The sequence below is a fragment of the Cyprinus carpio genome, chromosome B1 (genome assembly GCF_018340385.1).
Source record: "Cyprinus carpio isolate SPL01 chromosome B1, ASM1834038v1, whole genome shotgun sequence".
NCBI lineage: Eukaryota > Metazoa > Chordata > Actinopteri > Cypriniformes > Cyprinidae > Cyprinus > Cyprinus carpio.
Genome location: NC_056597.1, coordinates 17,941,944 through 17,963,406, shown reverse-complemented (window position 1 = coordinate 17,963,406; position 21,463 = coordinate 17,941,944).

Below are 21,463 nucleotides of genomic sequence, written 5' to 3'. Positions count from 1 at the left end.
TCCCTCCCTCAGTGGATTTTCCTAGTATCTCTTTTCCACTCATCCCTCAGGTGCAATAAGAACAAAACAAAAGCTGATGACAAATGATGCTGAGGACTATGATCTAAAAGATGAAAGAAATGTCACACACACATACAATAACATACTGCACATACAGCCTGCAGGTAAACATTGCTCTTGTTTTAGAAGGCATATTATGCTGAAGAAGAGGGGTTCTCCAATTAAATGGTCTCTTTTTTAACTTCTCATCCTCTTATCATCAAAAGGAAAGTTTTTCCTTGCTATTTCATGTTACACAGCTCTGAGTGTGTATAAATATACTGTCTCTTGGGGACTGCTGCTGGGTGTCTAAGATGGAGAATCATGGAAGTATTCAATTTGCACATGGTCTCCAGAAGCAAAGGCCTGGAGAGAGCAATTTATAATACTTTACATGAAGTCTTAATTTTCAGATTTGTGGAATTTCTGGCTTCACAAGAGGGCGCTAAGAGTGTAAACACATAATGACCTCCAATTACAGAGCAGAGGGGGGAAATATAAATAGTTGCAGTCAAAAATATTCAACCCACCAGAGACAAATGTAAGAGCCAATTTGTTTTTTGTTTTCTTTTTACTTTGTGACTTCAACTTGATATCACCCAAATCAAATGTGTATTAATAAACTTTAGTAGTTTACTGATGCTTTTGTTGAATTGTTAATTGCAGCTTTGTTTTTGTTCTTTTTTATTTAAATTTTTTCAATAAATATATATACTGTGTGTGTGTAGCAAAAAATTATATTATAATTATATAATTAAAACATTTGTGTTACTTAAAACAAATATTAAAACACTTAAACTTAAACTTTTATTTGACCTGTTTGCCAAAGCAACATTTCGTATTTTACCTCAAGTACTGAAACAATTAAAACTAAACAAAGTGAAACCAATAAATATAAGGTACACACAATAAAATAACATATACATTTAAAAATGAAAGTGAAACAGGAATATACTGTATAAAATAAAAACTAATTCAAAATATTAGCAAACACGACAAACTATAAAAGTATAGTGATACAAAAATAAAGCTGATAGAGTGGAGAGATAATTATTATTATTTTTATTTTAAAATTGAAATGGGTTTGTTTTTGTTTGTAAATTATTAATAATTATTATAATATATAATATAAAATGCATTAATAAATTTTTTTTTTATTTTTTTTTTAATATTTGAAATTACAAACACAAGGTTAAAGTGGCATCTTCCACTCAGACCGAAGTAATGAAATTAGTAGAAATTCACCCTTTGTGTTCACTAATATAATTAGCATCTTTTAAACTGTATAATATTATAGAAATTAAAATGATAGAAATTAAAATTCAAGTCTAAATGTGTGTGCTTGTATGTTTGTGTGTGTGTGTTTGTGTTTACATGGGTTGGTATGTGTGAAGGGAAGGTGAGAGAGGAAGGACGAACAGGACATTACGACATACTTCTTATATGAAAGTCCTTGACGAGATGTATGTCCCGTCCAGCAATGACAAGAAGCCCCTGTCAAGCTTTTAGTGGTTCCATTTAAGAAGAGCTCAATGACTTCACTTCTGCTGTGCGCTTCCACCTTAATAAAAAGTAATATGGTGAGATCTTTTATTGTCTAACCAGATCAATCTCGAAAGCTGAGAAATGTTCTGTCTTTCAAAAGTATTGAAATTCAAAAGGCATTGTCTTACTTTGAGCATTCAGAATATGTCCTTTCAAGGTTGGATATCTCTTGCTGCAATGAAGTTAAAGGGATGAAGCAGAGGAGTTCACGATAATCTCAGCCTCAGACGGTACGCCCATGTACCGCCCTCAGTCCATTTACTGAGCCTCTGATGCATACTGCATACAAAACCAGAAAGTGATTGCAAAAATTGCCATTTAGACTAATTAAAGGGAAAGTTCAACCAAGAACAAAATGTTTGTCATGATTTACTCAACCTCATTTTGTTCCAACCCATTAATAAAAATAAAGAGCCACACAAGGTATTTCTTTAGTCCTACAAATTGTCATGACAAAACATAAATAACACAGCCCTGCATAATATTTGCTGAATTAAATCAGCATCAACACATTTCATATAATTTTTCCTTCTGATAAGCATTTATAAGGTAAACAACTCTTACTAGAATAACTGCCACAGAAACATGATTTTATATCTTCCTCTGAGATGGGTTACAACTTTTGTTTAATTCTAAGCTGATTTTTGCATGTGTGAATGATTCTGAAGACTTAAAATTAAACGATATATTTTGAATACTTATTTTTGTCAGATCAGAACTTTTGATATTGCACAGCTTTTTCTATTTCAATAAGTGCATTGAAACTATATACTGTATGTATATACACACACTATATATATATATATATATATAGTTGTCACGCCCGGGCTGGCGTGCTAAGTAAAGCGCACGAAGAAGAAGGTATATATATAAAGAGTTCTTTTAATGATTCACAGGAGAATAGGGCACATCCAAACACAAATCCAAATCATCGAACATCAAACATCAAACATTAACATTAATAGCGGACAAAAACGGACTGAACAGACAGGGTTTTTAAACACAAGGAAAGTAATGAGGGGAATGGAAACAGGTGGGGATTAATCAATTAACAAAACGAGGAACGGAACATGACCAAATAGGGATAACACAAAAGGAACAGAAAGTCCATGACTGTGACAGGGGATTAATCAATTAACAAAACGAGGAACGGAACATGACCAAATAGGGATAACACAAAAGGATGGGGGGTTCAGGAGGTGGGCGTGGGGCAGGCAAGGAGCAGGCAATGGAGAAGGAGCATGGAGCATGGTACCAGGGTGGAGTGGATGGAGGGAGGAGCCATGGAGGAGCCCGGAGCAGTAGGAGCCAGATGGATATCCAGAGGCCAGCCAGGAACGCGGCCCATGGTGGAGTCGACGGTGGGAGGAGCCATGGTGGAGGAGGGGCCGACAACACCAGGGCGCCGACTGACGGAGACTGAGCCGATGGCAGAGGAGTCCAAGACGGAGCCGAGCAACCGCAGAGCCAGGGTGACCCCGAGGATCCGAAGGGCCAAGGCGGAGCAGAAGGCTCAGGCGACCAAGGCGGAGGCGGGGCACCGGAAAGAAATGAGCCTGTGACTGAGGATGGAGGTGGAGCCGAAGGGAAAGGAGCCTGACAGAGCCAGGGATGGAGCGACGAGGCGAAGCCAGAGGAATGGAGTCCAGAGGCGGGCGGATGGTCGACTTGACCAAGGTGGAGCCGGAGGGACGAGGGAGCCCCGGTGGAGCAGGTGGGATGCCGGGCCACGGTGGAGACGAGGGAGCTAGGAGCCAAGGCCGAGCCGCCGGGTCGAAGGACCGAGGAGGAGTCCAGGACTCGGAGGCTGGAGGCGGAGGCAGGGAATCCACACGCCCAGGTGGAGGTGGTGACTGGAAGTCCTGCGGCGGAACTCCGCGCCCAGATGGCGCGGACTGAGGGTGAGCTGCTCTGACTGGCACCAGCGGGGATGAGGACGAGGAACTGACTGGTCTAGGAGGAGATGAACGAGAGTGAGGATTGAAACACAGGAAATCTGAGCTGGGCGGAACCATTTAGAACAGGAGGGTCAGGGCTGGGTGGAACCAGCGGAGAAACAGGAGGGTCAGGGCTGGACGGAAACAGCGGAAGAGGAGCAGAGGAACTGACATGTCTTGTCGGGAGAGGGAGGTTGGGAGGGAACACAGGATTGTCAGGGCTGGGCGGAACCAGCGGAGAAACAGGAGGATCAGGGCTGGACGGAACCAGCGGAAAAACAGAAGGATCGAGGCTGGGCGGAACCAGCGGCAAGGAGAAACAGGAGGGTCAGAGCTGGACGGAACCAGCGGGAGAAACAGGATCGTCGAGGCTGGGCGGAACCAGCGAGAGGAAACAGGAGGGTCAGAGCTGGACGGAACCAGCGGAGAAACAGAAGGATCGAGGCTGGGCGGAACCAGCGGAGAAACAGGAGGGTCAGAGCTGGACGGAACCAGCGGAGAAACAGAAGGATCGAGGCTGGGCGGAACCAGCGGAAACACAGGAGGATCAGGGCTGGACAGAACCAGCGAAGGAACAGAAGGATCAGGAATAACCTCCCCAAACCAGTCTATTAGATCCCTAATTTCTTCTTTCCTTCCCAGAAACCACATTAGCTCAAGGTCAAAGAGGAGTGTGGGCGGGGGCGCTTCCACGCCCTCGATCTCCACCCAACGTACGCACGGGGTTGCCGGCCACAGAAACATCGCGATTCGATCCTCCTCCCTGTCGGCGATAGGCTCGGGCTCTGCGGCTGCGGCGGTCTCTAGCTCCGTGCAGCGGGGTGATGGCTGGTTGGTCTCTGGGTCGGGAGTGGGGCTGGAGATCTCCTCCTCAGCTGGGCAGACGGTGTGAACGGAGATCCTTTTTGTTCAAGAATCGTCTCAAGGAGCGCGGGGTTGTCCTCTCTGGGACCGTTCGCTGGGAGGCGTGCCTTACACCGCTCGCTCAGGCCAGCATAGTAAAAACGCACTGAGCGCGCGGTCCGGGAAGTCTGTAAGGCACGCCAGATCGAAAAGTCCCTGGTATGGTCCTCCAGCGAACGGTCCAGTTGCTCCAGGCATAGGAGTCGGACGCCTGGGATCTCCATTCGATAAGGGGGCAAAACAAACAAAAAAAAAACACGAAAAGAAAAAACGCCGCTAAACTGTTTGGGTCCGCTATTCTGTCACGCCCGGGCTGGCGTGCGGGCTGGCGGCTAAGAACAACGAAGAAGAGAAAAAATAGAAGGAAAAAAAAAAAGCGCACGAAGAAGAAGGTATATATATAAAGATTCTTTTAATGATATAGAATAGGGGCACATCCAACACAAAATCCAAAATCATATCAAAACATCAAACATTAACATCTATATATAGCGGACAAAAACGGACTGAACAGACAGGGTTTTTAAACACAAGGAACGTAATGAGGGGAATGGTAATGAGGGGAATGGAAAACAGGTGGGGATTAATAATTAATCAATTAACAAAACGAGGAACGGAACATGACCAAATAGGGATAACACAAAAGGAACAGAAAGTCCATGACTGTGACAATAGTTTAACAAATCTTCATTCTTCTTTTGTGAAAAATAAGAAAATTATTTAAATTATTCAAAGTTTAATTGATATATTTAACTCAGCATCAACAAATATTAACTCAGCATCTTCAAATAAGGTCATTTTTCAAATCAACCTCATTTTCAAGATGTAGGGCTATGTAATGACATTCATTTTGCCTAATAAAAATATATTAAATGTTATAAATGCATGAAAATTAATTTCTAAAATAAATTAATTCAATATGTAATCAATGATAAAAGTGAAAAAATAAATAAGAGTTTGAGATAAATTTGAGGGAAATTAAATTGTAGAAATATGATTAAATTTAAGTTATTAATTGAATATAGATGAAATCAATACAAATGTTTATAGGATACATTTCAAACACTGATTACTAATATAATGTTTCTTAAATTGTATGATGTGTGTATGATATTAGAAATTACAAAATTAGAAATTTAAAAAAATAATAAAAAATAAAAAATTGGAAATTGAATGTACTTCCTTAAAGCTCCAGCCCGTAACTTTTTTGTGTTCAAAATGTACTAAATTTATATAATGAATCCATTTTCCAAACAGTGTTTTTGGCTTGTCCTGAATCACTACAGTACACCTATAATAAGTATTTATATTCGGACTATTTAGCTGGTTCGGCTATGTACCGCTTCGGAGTAGTCAAGTACCTGCGTGATTCGCCATAGACATAAACAGAGAGAAGTAGCTCCAGCTACAATATTCTTCTGCAAGACACACGCAGTTCTGTTTATTAACCGCTAGAGTGCCAAAAGTTACGGACTGCAGCTTTAAATTCAGATTGGAATTCTGTATTTCGTTTTCAGTCTTTATTTACTGGCATTTAATTGAAATTTAAAGGCATCCTGAATCTATTTCTGAATAGTGCACAAACCTACATACACACACACAAAATTACACACTCGCCCCGCAGGTGACAGTTAGAGGGAGTCACAGTGGACAGCATCCATCTTTGGGTTGATGAGGTGTTTGGAGGACACTGTTGTGCGGTGAGGTGACAGTGACATAACACACACCTTCAGCCAGCAATGACTCAACCAGATCCTGTCCACTCAGCTGAAGAAATCATTTTCCACCCTCACACACACGCACACACACATTTTCATCGTGTCATCTAGAGAGGTGACTGAGGAGATTATTATTAACGGAGTGGCAGGAATGAAATTTGTCCCAGGAATATAACAACTTTTGTCCCTCAAGACACAGATCTGGCATTTCATTTGAAATCTCATCCTTATCTGATGTGAGGAAGACATGATCATGTTGTTCATACACAAAAGTAGCGGCAACACTGAAAAGGGAATGTCATCACACAATAACCAGTGAAGCAACACTTTTCAAACAGGTAATACCTCCATCACTGAACAAAAAGCCCCTGTAATAGAACTGTCAGTGAGTAAAAGGACTTCAGTCAAGGGCCCTTTAAGATGCAGTTCTTTCTAACCTTATCAGTCAATCAGTGAACTTATAAAGAAATGTGGAAATTCAAGCCTGTTTTCAGAGACACCTTTTCAGTAGACGCACAAAGACCTATTTATTTACACCACAACAAGTGAATTGCTGGTGAAAATAACAAACAAAACCATGGAAATACATGAAACAAAAACTAAAGACAATAAAACCCTGAGAATACAGAGTTTTTAAAATATAACTTGCAATTGTGACCCTCTTGGAATGCAATGAAAGTAAAATAGTATGTTATAACAGTATATCTTTGTTTATGAAAACATCTTCCTATTGCTACCAGTTGCTAATTGCCATTTCATTTGTTGAGAGACAGCAGTAACAACATCTTGACGTCTAAAATGTCTGTCCCAGACTTATATCATTTGGTGAGTTTTTCTGCCAAACAAGCAAAATACCTACACTGAGAAATCAATGATTAGTGGGTCACAGCAGCACAACAACATGAAATGTACAAAGCAAACAAAAGGCCACAACACAATGTAAAAACTCCCAAGCAGAAGAAACAGTTGCTTCTAGACATCTCGCAGAGCAACACACATATTATTATACAAAACCTCATAAAAATACACACACAATGCACATGCCAAAAATATTTCATTAGCATATATTCAGTTAACTTACATGGAGAGTCTGTCATCTTCTTGAGTTTCCTAGAAATTTGATGCATTCCTGCCACCAGCTGAACTGGAGAGTTAAAAAAGATTAGAAATACAGTAACAAGTGTAGTATGGTGTAATATTATTACAATATAAATAAGCAGTTTTTAAGCAGTAATTTATTCCTGTGGTGGCAAATCTGAATTTTCATGAAAATTCTTGAAAAAGTAGAATGATTCTTCAGAAAGCATTCTAATATACTGATTTCAGTGTTCAGAGATTTTTATAACAAATAAAATAACATTCTTTTGAAATTCATTTTTCTTATAACAATCTAAAAGTCTTTAATCTCACTTTTGATCAATTTAATGCATCCCTGCTGAATAAAAGTATTAATTTCTTTCTTTTAAAAATCATTTGAATTTTAACTGTAATGCTTGTCTTTCAAAGTTATATACTGTAGAATGTAGGATGGTATGTATCATAGTAAGTGTATAGCCCAGTGTTTATTTTATGCAAATTTTCATATTTTTGTTTCTTTGTGTGTCTATGTTTGTGGTGTTGTGTACCTAATGTGCCACAATATTTTAGGAATTAAGTATTTCCTTGTTGCTGTGCCAAAATTTGGCAGCAAAAATTGCCACTTATAAAAGTCCTTCAAGAGCACAATCTGGGGCTTTCTGTCGTACACTTTTAGATCATGTACATGTTGCATTTCCTGATAACCGAAACCATTGCTTTGACATTTATAGTGACATAATCTACCAGTTGAGCTATGCTGGAATTTCTTGTCTAATCTTAATGATTTTAAGCAAACAGTTCAGAAATGCATTGATTCTGCGTCAATGACAAACAGCAAAGCAAAACTATTTTGTTTAGATATTATAAAAAAATAAATAAATAAATAAAAAGACACTTATTTATCTAAAAGTTTGCCATAATATACATATTATCAGTAAGTGTTTGCTGAAACTGGCCTACATACATTTAATCAGAGGGCATAGGCCAGTCAACAAAAACAACAGGTGAACAATGAACAGCACCGGCTGCATACTGAGCTTGGATCCGCGGCAAAACATTTCCATGCAAATCATCCCATTCATCACTCTCCATGTCACCAGCGTTCACATGCACACGCATGCAAACACATAATACACATACAGCCTCACGCAAACACGCTCGCCTTTCTGTTTACTGAACTGAAGCATGCTGCCTGTATGATGAATGTTTTTTTTTAAGAAAGCTCTCCAGCAGCCTCTCCTCCGCCCTGTTCTTCCCTGTCTTTCCCGCTCACCCCTCCAGCTCAAGTCTGTCTGCCTCTGCTTTTGTATTTTGAAAGTCTCCCTGCTCATTAGTATTTCACAAGTCTCTCCAGGGTTCTTCGTACTACCCTCTCGACAGACTGTCTGAGAAGCACATTGCCGTCCACTCATTTATCACAAACCTGTGAAATATCAGAGTATGACTTTTACTTGCTCAAGGTGCTGAAGTGTGAAAAGTGCTATTTAAAAAGGTAGGACAACAGAAACCTAGTTTTAAGAGCCAAAAGGGGTCTGAATAATCAAATAAACAGAAAAGTAAAATGTATTAAGGCTGTCAGTTGATTCAAAACTTTAACTGGATGTGACTGTGATGAATCAATTGAATAATTTGCAATTAATCATATATCAAGATCTGCTGAGAATAAATGGAGACAAGGCATCACATTATTTTGGCAGACTAGTAAAGCATGTAGTAAAATGTTGGTTTAGAAGCCAATATGTTTATAATATAATTGAAGGCAATCAGTACACATGAATCTATTTTGATCAAGTTTGACAGACTGTCACAAGTAGACTTCATTATAACTAAGCCATTCATTATAATAAATTACATTGAAGGAATAGTTGTACCAAAAATGAAAATTTACTATAGATCAGTTTGTTTTTTTCATCACAAGATTTGGAGAAATCTATAGCATAACATCACTTCACCAATGGATCCTTTGCAGTGAATGGGTGCCATCAGAATGAGAGTCAAAACAGCTTGTAAAAACATCACAATAATCTACAAGTAATCCATACAACTCATCAGTTAACATCTTGTGAAGCAAATTTTGTAATAAACAAATCTATTGAGATTTTCAACTTCGAAACATTGCTTCTGGCTTTAAATATGAATGGTCTATCCAAAAGTTGTCTTATCTGATACAGAAGAAAAATATGCACAGATCAAGCACCGTTTACATGTGAAAACATCTCTAAACAAATATTTTGATGTTTTTAGCAGATGTTTAGACTTTCATTCTGATGGCACCCATTCACTGAATTCATAAAAATAAAAAAAAATCATGTTTGAACTCTCATTCTGACTGCACCTATTCACTGCAGAGAATCCAACAGTAAATAAGTTATGTAATGCTAAATTTCTCCAAATCTATTCAGAAACAAGAAACAAAGTCATCTACATGGTGGATGACCTGAGGGTAAGTCATTTATTTATCAAATTTTCATTTTTGGGTGTACTACTTTAAAGTAAAATATTAAAGGGGTCATATGATGCTTTTTTAAAGATCATTATTTTGTGTATTTGGAGTAACAGAATATGTTGACATGCTTTAATGTTCAAAAAACACTTTATTTTTCAAATACTGTACATTATTGTAGCTCCTCTATGCCCCGCCTTGTCTCAAACGCGTTGTTTTTCTACAAAGTCCCTCCTTCTGACAAGTGCACAGTCTGCTCTGATTGGCCAACTGACCCAGTGGATTGTGATTGGCCAAACACCGCAAGCCCTCGTTGGAAATGTAACGCCCCCTTCCATAATCGTGAGCTTCATCTTTCAAAATAAATGTAAAGACAGTTAATAATGTCCTTAGTTTTACCATCAGTTCAAGCCCAAAAGGGGAACAGAGTGGTGTGACAGACACAGTGATGAAGCTCCTATGTGTTTACAGTTCACAAATCACAGACGATTAAGACAGCTGACTCCACTGTGTGACCCTGTCTCTCTCTCTCTCTCTCTCTCTCTCTCATACACACACACATACATGACGCGCAAAACTCCACATTTGAACAGTCAATAGCAAATACTTAAACTAATAACAAAACAAACTTACAGTAGCTGATTCAGAAGCGCTGATTGTCGTAGCAAAGTCAGAATTACCTCCTCTCCTAGGTTCACGTCCATAAAAATGTGTTGCGGTTTGTTGTAAGTAAAATCCTAATGCATCTACTTTGCTGTTCTGCTAGATACAAGTTGACATCTGCATCAACAATAACTGAGGTTGCTAAATGCTACTTCTTTCCTTGAACATTTGGGGCATTACAAGTATTTTCACATAACGGTTGTGGGGGGGTTTGAATGAGACGTTTTAGGGGCCGGCAAAGATAACCACGAATCTTTGATAAAGACTCTCTTTGGATTGAGTCTTTTGCCCTTGAGCAAGAGGCACCGAAAAGAAAAACGGAGGAAGTCGCCCCAACCTTAGGCTACCCTAAGGTTGTGGGTTTGAGTCTCGCAATACCTTGCCGAGGTGCCCATGAAATGGCTGCCCACTGCTCCCGGGCGCCGGGTGTGGCTGCCCACTGCTCCGGGTGTGTGTTCACGGTGTCTGTGTGTTCACTGCTGTGTGTGTGCACTTTTTGGATGGGTTAAATGCAGAGCACGAATTCTGAGTATGGGTCACCATACTTGGGTGTATGTCACTTCACTTCACTAAAATGACACTGTGGCAATTCTTTATAAACTAAAAGTTTATAAACCATTTTCTGATCAGCTCAATGAAAGGGACAGTTTGGGAAAGTTCAGACAAAACTTTCCCAAATGATGCACTTAATGTGAACTTGAGGTTGTATGGCCTTTACTCTTCTGCTCTAGTCCACAAAACCGTAGGGTCTCATTTGTCATTTTATGATTCAGCAAGTGCTCATAAAAGCCACCTTTACTGCTATGATTTGTCCTTGATGCTTCTTTTTGTGAAGCATGTGCAAAGTGGACCATGACCCACCAGCCCATGCGGCCAAGTGTGGACTTAAAGCAGGACTGCAAGGGATAGGGGCACCATTTGGAAATCAGAAATGGACACAGACTTTTCCATTCCAAGGATGTTACCTTTCATACAAGAGGTATGTTAGCAAAATATCAGTGTAACACTGACTCATACAAGTTTTTTTTCTTTAATATATGAGTTTTACAGTAAAATATATAACATTTACAAGAGGTATGTTAGCAAAATATCAGTGTAACACTGACGCTGTAGCTTTATACAGAAAACACACTGATTTTTGGGTTAATTATATTATTTTTGTTAGTTTTAAGTGTAGCTTAAATCATCAGGATTCAGTTGCTTATGAAATAGCGTGTGTTGTTTGAGTAACTATTGCTGCATTAAAAAAAGGGTGAAAAGTTTGCTACAGTATTTAAATTGGTTTATAAAAGCCAATGTTCCTATAATTCAGTGTTGTTAAATATGTTTAAAGTTCTGTCAAGTTCAATATGCATAGTGTCTATTTTTTTTTTTTAAATCTACACTACACTATTAAAAAATTCCTTTCCAAAAGGAGGTTTTTGCAGCAATTACACAGGAACCATCTTGAGTTCTCCTAAAAATCTTTCAGTAAACAATTAATAATTTTCTTTGTGTAAAGAACATTTTAAAAATCTGAAGAACCTTTTTCCACTTTAAAGAAACTGTTATTTATTGGAAAGGTTCCATGTACTCTTAAGAATTTGGTTCTTCTATACAGCATGCTCTGTTTAGCAACTAAAGTCACACCAAAACATGTTGTACTACTACACAAAATCTCCCAAATGCATTAGCTAATTAAATGTTCAATTAAGCATAAGTGGATGTTTAAAAATGAACCTCATTCCAACCACAACATACAGTGCCCTCCATAAGTATTGGAACAGTAAAGACAAAAATGTTCTGTTTGCTGTGGAGTCAAGAAATCTATAAATATGATTAAAAGATGAATATGAGACAAAACTACAGAATGTCACATTTTATTATTGGGTGATTCAACACAAAGATGTTTTACCAGCTAAGAAGATCAGCACTTTTAGAGTTTCATCTCCCTGTCTGATGTGAGCATAAGTATTGGAACAGTTGCCTCACAGGTCTTTCTAAGTGTTCAGCTGTGTCCTGTTGTATTAATTCTTCGGATATTAAAGGCAGGGAATGTGTCTTATCAGTTATATCCATTGCTTCTGCATTCTAAGTCTTGCATTTGATGATGAAACACACAAACCAGGATGTAGACGAGGAAGCCGACTCTGAAAGAAAAGCAAGCAATTTGGATGCTAAAAGAAAAGAGGAAGTCAATTAGAACTATAGGAAAAACAAAGGGCATGGAGAAATCAAGAATTTGGAAACTACCGGCGACATCAGCAACCAACGATGACCTGATCGGCTGAGAAAAACAACAGCAATTGATGACAGACAAATCATAAAAGCTGTGAAAATGAACCCTAAAATACATGTCTGTAAAATCTCCAACAACCTCCAGAAAGCTGGGGTGATGCTCTGTCAGTCTACAGTCCGCAGGAGAATTTGACACAGAATTACAGAAGCTACACAGTAAGATGCAAACCTCTGATCAGCCCTAAAAAATAGAAAGGCAAGATTGTTCACAAATGTGAGCCAGTAGAGTTTTTGGAACTGAGTTGATGGACCGATGAGACAAAGATTCACCTTTATCTAAGTGACTGGAAAGCAAAATTGTGGAGAGAAAAAAGGGAACTGCAAATGATCCTAAGCATACAACCTCATCTGTAAAGCTTGGTGGAGGTGGTCATGCATGGGCATGTATGGCTGTCTCAAGAACAGGAGGACCTCTTCATTTTAATGATGACTTAATGTTTGATGGCAGTAGCAAAATGAATTTGGAAGGGTACAAAACCATCTTGGCTACCAATATTCAAGAAAATGCCACCAAACTCATTATAAACCACTTCATATTAGATCAGGACAATGACCCAAAACACCCTGCCAGTTCAGTCAAGGGCTTTATCAGGGCAAAGAAATGTAAAGTCTTAGATTGTCCAAATCAATCTCCAGATTTTAAATCCGACTGAACATTAATTTCCCCAGCTGAAGAGGAGACTAAATACAGAAACTCCCCAAAACAAGCAACAGTTGGAATTGGCTGCATTAAAGGCTGGGGAAAAGCATTTCAAAGCATAAGACCAAGAGTCTGGTGATGGGTTGCAGACTCACTGCTCTGATTGCATGCAAGGGATCTGCAACTAAATATTAGCTTTTAATCTTTTATATCTGCCTTAAATTCAACTGTTCCAATACTTATGCTTACATCAAATAGTGGGATGAACTCTGAAAGTGCTGTCCTTTTTATTTGGTAAAACATGTATGTGTCGAAAGACCTAATAATGAAATGTGACATTCTGTAGTTTTGTCGCATATTCATCTTTTAATCATATTTGCAAATGTCTTGACTCCACAGCAGAGAAAGCAATTTTGTCTTTACTGTTCCAATACTTATGGAGGGCACTGTATGCTGCAAGTATCATTGTTTGCAGAAATAATAAATGATACACTGTAGAAGCCAGTTACACAGGAGAATGTCAGTGCATCTCTATGAGCTAAAACCTAACAAAATGTTGGTAAGGCCAAATAGCAATGATCCCGAACACACAGGTATTTCAATAAAGAAAGTGAGTATGGCATTAATATACCAGCTTCACAAGAAGGTCAACTCACTTTTTTTGTTTAACATAAAGCAGGATGTATAATTCCAGAAGGTCATCAACTCAATTTTCACAGTTTTTGACAAAGGCCACATTATCGGAGAAGTTTCTCACATTGCAAATCACACGATAGCTTACACAAATCTCAATGTTTTCCTGAAACCTATTTTTTTTTTCCCAAATCGTTTCCTGCCCCCCTACTGGGTTGCTTTCCTTTTTTTTAAAGATTCAAAGGAGCAGAGACTTGCAAAATTATTTGTCTCTGAATGAAGGCATAAATCCAAACTGCACTCATCAGCAGCATCTCAAGCACTTTAAATATTCTTTTGATTTTTGACATAGTTCCAAAATCATGTGCCTGTGTGAATACAGATGAGGCTCTGTGGGTGGGTGTGCCATAGCATGCTGCAGATGATCAAACGACAGAAGGAGATGTATAGAACTCTGTCCAGGACCCTTACACAACTAACATGCCTTGGCTGGTCGTGTTTTTCAAAGACGGAAGAAGGGCTTCAAGGCATGTTCGATTGCAATATTTGCCTAAGGTCATATTTATAAGATGTACCCTTTACTGCTGATGAAATTCCACAATCCTGCGTGTGTGGTTCAGCAGTTTGTAAAAAAAAAAAAAAAAAAAAAAAAAAAAAAAAATTCCTTTTTCGATTCCATTTCTGCCAAGAAGAAAGCATTTTAGTAGTTAAATATTTGCTGTTTTCTTAAGCCTTGGAATGCCTTTGGGTTTAGACACACTCATTTTATTGTGTTTTTGATTAAAACTCCCCATTTTCATATTAAGTATTTTAAGAAGATAAATCTCTTTTAATTGATTTAACACTTTAATTCAGCTAATCTCTGACTTTCCCAGAAGCACAATAAAGGGGACGTTCTTTTTCATTTTTTGTTCAAGAGTTAACAGACATTTAAAATAACAGAGCAACAACAGCATGAAAATTTCCAGAAGGTTTGCACTGGCAAGTCATTTTGAACCAGTGAGATGAACACCAAATGTTCAAATTTTGGCAAGATTTTGTTCAAAATATCACAGCTGTTCATTCTTCAGTTTGTTTGAAGTATATCAAGGCCTTAACTTTGAGGACTTTTATTTTACAAGTTCATTCTAGAATTGTCCTAAAGGCTGGCTGATGACCCTATTTTATGTAACAATCTTCTTTGTTGTCAGAATTCAAAAGATATAAAATATCAGTTGATCAATGACACGGCAACAACGCACACATGCTGTCAAACATAACACTGTGTGTGTTTCCATTTCACTTTGGTCTTTACAACATTCCAGAGAATACTGGATCGTATTCTTCTAAATATTTACACTTCAGCTGTGAAAAGATGAGGTTAACGTTCCCTGTTGAATGCATTGTATCTATAATTCAGAATGCTATCACAGCAGAAAGTCTGAATAAAGAGTTTTCTATAAATATGCATTCACGACTTGACAGGGTTTTCAACTAAGGTTGTGGTGGGGCTCTTGTTTTCCCATTCTCTCCTCTGCTGCTGCTGATCAGCATTTCTCTAAGAATTGCTCAGGCCTTTTTGTTGTCCTGTGTTCATTGAGGTATTTATCAGCACTCATTGAAGGAATCTGGTGATTGACATGTTTGTAAAAGTGCTTTGTGACAGTTACAATCATATACATCGATGTGAAATATTTGGAGTTGGAGTTCACTGTAACAAAATCCTTTGTTTTTTAATTAAATGTATTTTTAATTTCACTTTGTAAATCTGATTTAATAAAAATAAGGATTGTTTAGTCATTATGCAACATAGCTGTACTCTGTGAAATCATTCCACAAAATGAAAGAGGCTTAACTTGCTTTGCTTCTGTAACAATACACCGTCCCAAACCTTTCAATAAACAATAAATATTACATTTATATTAATAAACACTACATGTCCAATTCATCTGGAAAGCATCTGCTGTGAACAAGCATCTGACAAACGTCTTTAAGATGTCGGTTTTACATGTCCCAAAAAAAAAAAAAAAAAATCATGGAATTACACAGTATCTGTACTGTCTTTTTGATACTAGAAAAATATCTTTACCTGCAGTACAGAGTTGTTCAAAACCGTTGCTGAGGTGTTGAGAACGGCCTTCATCGCTGGCAAAGACTAGAACTTGTTTCAGCTGATTGTAGATAAACCTCCACTTCATCCAGCTATCATTACTGGTTTGTCAAGTGAGAAACCACCACAAATGAAGTGAGCTCTCCGAATGACTCGGACTGAATTTCAAACTGATTCTATTCTGCTAACCCGTTTAACTAATTAATGAAAAGGAACCGATTCAAAACAATAATTTATTCAATTAATCGGGCATCGCATCACTAATTCTGATTATTAAATAAACAGACTACAAACACGTGACATGAGTGCTAAAATATCATCAGAGAAATTTACATATATAATAGCACATATACATCACAGAGACGTCTATTTGACGTCTGCATTTAAATATACAATTTTTTTTTTTTTGAGTGTTTGCTCATCTGCAATACCTGTATAGGATGTTTCCTATCAGATGTCAAATAGGCGTTTATCAGGTATCTAATATGTTTATGAGGTAATGCTTTAGATTACAGCCTGCAATGTACCGTGTAATTAAACAATTTACAGCATACCTATTTAGTACCTCCACAGTACCGACTTAACAGACATCTTGTAGACGTATGTGTGCTATCTGGGAATCTTCAGAATCCTTGGCTAATCATAACCTACAACCACCGTTTTCTAATATGAAATCACAATTAAATTAATTCCTATTAGATAAAATAAAGTCCCATCCTACTTTTATTCTTACTGAATATCCTGTTTCACATGTGATGTATCTGACAGTAAAATAAGGTGTGAATGCCATTTAATGTTGAATTTAAAGGGGTACTGTAGTTGTAAATTACAATTCTGTTACTATTTGCTCACCCTCTTGTTGTTCAGAACCTGTATGAGTTTTTCTTCTGCTGAACACAAAAAAAAAGATATTTTGAAGAATATTGCTAACCAAACATTTGCTAGTTGCCACTGACTTTCATAATATGAAATATATATATTTCGTGCATTGTTCAAAATATCTTTCTTTTGTGATCAACGGAGAAAAGATATTCTTATAAGTATGGAAGAACATGAGGGTGAATAAATGATTAAAAAATATATTTAATTTGAGGCAAACTATTCCTTTAAGTATTTTTGGTGATTTGTAGTCTCTACAGCCAAACTCCAAGCCAAGTGTCAGTGAAATTGAAGATAAAATCAATCATTTTAGATGGCTGAATCAAGCTCTGTGGAATGAGCATCTCAGAAATGTCTCTTCAAGAAAGATCATAAAGAACTATTCATTTAAATTTTCTATTGGTTCTTTATCTATTTCTGTTGATATTCTTGTAGCATAATGTAATGCCTGTCTACTGAAGTGAAAAGCACGCTGATGGATCTGGTAAAGGATTTAGTTTGGAGATGAAACTGATTACATTCTTGATGGTGAATCTTCTCTTTTATCTTAAGAATGATGTACCTGGTCTGTTTATCACAAGTGCAAATTCAAGCATGTAGTGACGGATCATTGCCCTAGACATTTATGAGTTGTTGTGCTTAAAATGTTTCCCTTAAATTCAACAGCTGCATCCCAATCTTCCTGCAGTTGCTGTTTGGGAGCTGTTGTCATGGTGATGCTCACTTGGTTTACTCCTCACCTGGGAGAACCAAGTATGAAATCAGATATTTAAGATTCTGGGTGGAAAACAGATGGGTAATGCTTTGCTACCATTCTTTAGAAAATAAACACCTAATTTTCTTCCACAGTTCACAGTGTTTTTTATAAGCTTGAGCCTCTACTAATTTTTGCATCCTTTATCCTAAATGTATTATGTTGTCTGGGATGCATCAGGATGTATTAGCAAGTCCAATGTCGCATGCATTCACAAGAGCACAGCACAATTCAGATCAGATCATCCATTCATGTAGCATTTGATGTGTAAAAATGAACGCTTCGTGATGTGCAGGACAGCAGCGAAGAACCGCCTACAGACCTGTCAATCATCCACTGTATTAAAACAAGATTTTTCTGGTTAAATTCAACATGCAATAACACAGACTTTACATCTAAAATATATTTAACAGTAGTCAACAACAACAAAAAAAAATATTTTTAAAACTTTTAGAATGTAAAAGTATCTTTGGAACAACAGAATGGATGACTCAAGAGTAAAAAATAAGAGAGTCACATTTAAAATGCATGTTAATTGGATCACCTGAGACATATTTTTATGTCTAAAATTTTTTTTCTAGTTTGTCTACACAGTTCTTTCTTTATATCTCTTGCTTTTTGTGCTAATTAGATGACAGAGTAAAAAAAAACAAAAAACATAAAATTGTTTTTTCTCTTCTTTGAGCCATGCTTACCTTTGATGCATATTCAGCATGTGTTTGAAATAAGCACATATATCTGTGTGGGTCGCAGCTTTCCTCATAAGCAAAAAAGTTAGATCAAAGAAAGTGGGTTGCTGGGACTGATCAGAACATGCAGACCGATGTGAAAGTTGCTTCCAGAACACTGTAAATTGTGGGTTAACAAAATGAAGGCTGACCTAGTCGATACTGGCAGAAATGTATTCTTCTTGTGTGCATTTTTAATACGGACACACGTTACACAATTATAATAATAACTCAGATATTCATCAAACACTTATCCTACCTTTAAGTCCTCTTGGGATGTTCCTACTTACAAGTTTGTAAATCATGAAGGGTGTTCAACTGATTTTGATTGGAACAATATTCACTCTGGACAGACTAGTTTGTTAATTCACATAGTCTTTTCCATGGGTATGTATGAGGCTTTGTTGCTATCCATGTGTGCTCATCTCTTCAAAATGTTATCATTCCAACATGACCGAGGGGCACAATTAGTTCTTGACTAATGAGTAAATAATGACTGTTCTCCTGTTGGATATTGAAATTGATTGTTTTTGCATATTAAATGAAAGTGAAAAGCTCTTCAGTGATTCTCAATAGCATGATTTATGTTAAAATATCATAATATTGTTTTTCACATCAAATAGTATTGTCTGGGGCACCCTGTTCATATTTTTATTTGTCATATCATGAAAATATAATTTTTTGTCCTGCTTGATGCAATAGCCAAGGCATTATATTTCAATATTTCATATTAGGTTTCATTATTAGTATTTGCTAAGGGGACAGATGGACAGCAAGGACTGCAGGCAAGGCGAGGAGAGGTTGAACGAGATTGAGCGAGACACAAACAGAGGGAAAGAGGGAGCATGAATATTAGTTTTTATTATTAGTATTTGCAGATGTGAGTGAAATATAGGTCAGAGACTGGTGGCAGCCGAGCCTTTGTCATCCGGTGAAGACCAAAGTAATCTTCATGTGAATGTGTTTGTGCATGTGTGTGTGCAGTCATGCAGGAGGATAAACAGCATGCATTGTGTGTTGTCATGCAGAAAACAACTGAATATAAAGAATGAAGCCAGTAATGAAGGCATGTGGACACTGAAAATCCAGCTCAATCGATATGTAGATGTCAAAGCAAAGTTTCTGTTTTAAACTTTGAGCAGAACAGGAGTGATCCTTCAGAGCAAGATGTTTGATTGAGTCAGATCTTAGTCTGATAGTCTGATATTAGTCTGATATGTCTGAGTCTGATATGTTTCTCTTAAAGGGTCGTGCGAACTGCCAGCCCACATTGTTTGGAGGTGAGCTTCCTCCCTCCAGGACATCTACACCAGGCGGTTGTATAAGAAATTCAGAAAAATTTAAGTCAAACTTATGAGATAAACATACTCATGACACAAAAAGTCAACTTTTTGTCATAACATTTTATCTGACAATTAATTTTAACGTTACTTAATGTCATAATTTCGAAAACTTTTCTCATCTTTTAAACTTTTTATGTAATAATTTTGACCTTTCATCTCATAATTATTGTAGATTGTCTCAAGAATTGATACAATGCAGAATTGGATTATCAACAGTACATGTTGTTTATTTCTTGCTTCCTGTACTTCTACCACCGTTTGCCTGTTTCTGTGTCCCAATGTTCATACTATCAATCCTAAACAGTATATGAGATTAGAGTGACAGCAGTGGCAATCCACCTGTCACTCAAATGGCCATGCCCTTCATTATGCAGAACATTAAGGCTTAATATAATTTCAACGGATGAGTTATAAAAAAAATTCACCCCCCTCACAGTTGTCATTAAGGGCAAAATAAGCTATATAGACCAAAAATCATTTTTTTAACCAGGCTGTAAACATGTTTTTTTTTCTGCTGTAAAGTTGGGCATTTTAACATGGGGAGTCTATGGGATTGACTCCCTTTTGCAGCCAGCCTCAAGCGGCCAGTTGACGAATTACAGTTTAAGTCACTTCCATGTTGGCCTCATGGAAAACAGCAGGAGGTTGCTGCTTGGTCCCAAAGCATAGTATATTAAAAAAAAAAATAAGCCAAAAGTCTAAGTCTGCTATTTCAGGTACAGTAGATTTTTGAAGTTTGGATCTGTGCACACTTTAATGGCTAATATTGCCCACAATCCATTGCTCTTTGGTGGGGGATTCAGTTCAGAACTACAAACATGAATAAAAAGGGTTAAAAAAAAACTACAAACATGGCGGATTTGCATGACTGATGGAAAAGTATAGGTTTTAGATAAAGGGATTTGAATCATTTAAACTGGTAAAAAATATATATATTTATTTAATTTTATCGGTGCTGTATTTCATCTGCAACAACAATGTGAACTTTTATAAACATCAATTTGGCCGTTAACTTTTAAATGCCTCATTATGCAAAAATTATGAGCAGAGTTCTCCATATAAAGACCCACAGCTGGCAGATCAACGTGCTACTTCTTTTCTCTCTGATGCGGTAGTAAGTTAAAATACATGAAATGTAGAGGATGTTAACTGTGACAAGGTGATTGACAGGCCAGTTTACAGTGACAGGATGTGTGTAACTATACAACAGAGCAGCAAAGACGCAATAATATGATGTGATAGTATGTCCCAAACTTGCCTATTCTTCTACTACACACTCAAAAGTGTGTACTTTTTCCTCACCAAAAGAGTACATATACTGTAAGTACAACATAACATAACATTGTGAATTAATAAAATAAGTGTCCTTAACTAGTTAAATAGTCCTGATAACGGGGGTTGGGACCACAAACTCTTCCTGAACGAGTCACTATAGGCTGGGCCATTGCAGCAGCAACATCAGTGGCAGGTGCTTCAATCTGAGATGGCAACACTGCAGATGACAGGGGGTTAGTAGGTGAAGCTGGTGAAAGGTCCCAATAATCATCCTCTTCACCTTCAGCTGGTGTAAGCTCTTGAACATGAAGAAACTAGGAGACGTTGATTTCTTGTATACTGTCTGCCCTGAGAGGTTACCACATAGCTATTAGGTTGAGAAGCGGGGCCCTGTATGACCACCAGTTTATCATAACCCCGAGCTTTCTGCATCCTTCCTGTCTGACCCTGTTGTAAAGGTGGAAGGGTTTGGGCATTGCGGTCATAGTATTGTTGTAGAGGTGGAAGGGTATGGTTATTG